Below are 615 nucleotides of genomic sequence, written 5' to 3'. Positions count from 1 at the left end.
TAAAGTGACTCATGTGAATGGATACAAGTGGGCACCTACCCTACTATATAAAAGTTCTTTTTTATGTGTGCCACTAAAAGTTTCACTGTAACCAGTGGGCCAGGAATGAAAAAGTTCAGTCTAATTCAGTAACTTAGCCAAAGTTTCTTGCGGAATTCCTGTGAAATCTTAGATTTAACTCATTCCAAAACCTTTGCCCTTTTCACTGGGTGAAGTTAAGTCCCAAGATACCTGCCAAAGCATTGTGAATAATTAAACACTCTGGGTACAATTTTCTGTGAGAAATTCTGCTGGGTATTATGATGGAGAAAAGACAGCATAGAAGGACCTGCAATAGTAGAGCAGGATAATTGTCTTGCACAAGACTGACCCAGGTTTGCTCCACTAAGATCTCCTGAGCACTGCCTGAATGATCCCTAAGCACTGAGCCAGGAGTAAGCCCTGAGCACAACTGGGCATGACCCAAAAACAAATTAACCCAACAAATAAACAAAAACATTAGAGACAAACAGATCTGGGTTTATATCTGATTGCTTATGGACTGTGATACTGGTAAAATGGAATAATCTTCCTGCTATCAATTTCTCATATGTAAAGGGGAACTTCCTATGAATC

Source organism: Suncus etruscus, chromosome 5, assembly GCF_024139225.1.
Source record: "Suncus etruscus isolate mSunEtr1 chromosome 5, mSunEtr1.pri.cur, whole genome shotgun sequence".
In the NCBI taxonomy this organism is placed as follows: Eukaryota; Metazoa; Chordata; class Mammalia; order Eulipotyphla; family Soricidae; genus Suncus; species Suncus etruscus.
This window is presented reverse-complemented; position numbering follows the sequence as displayed.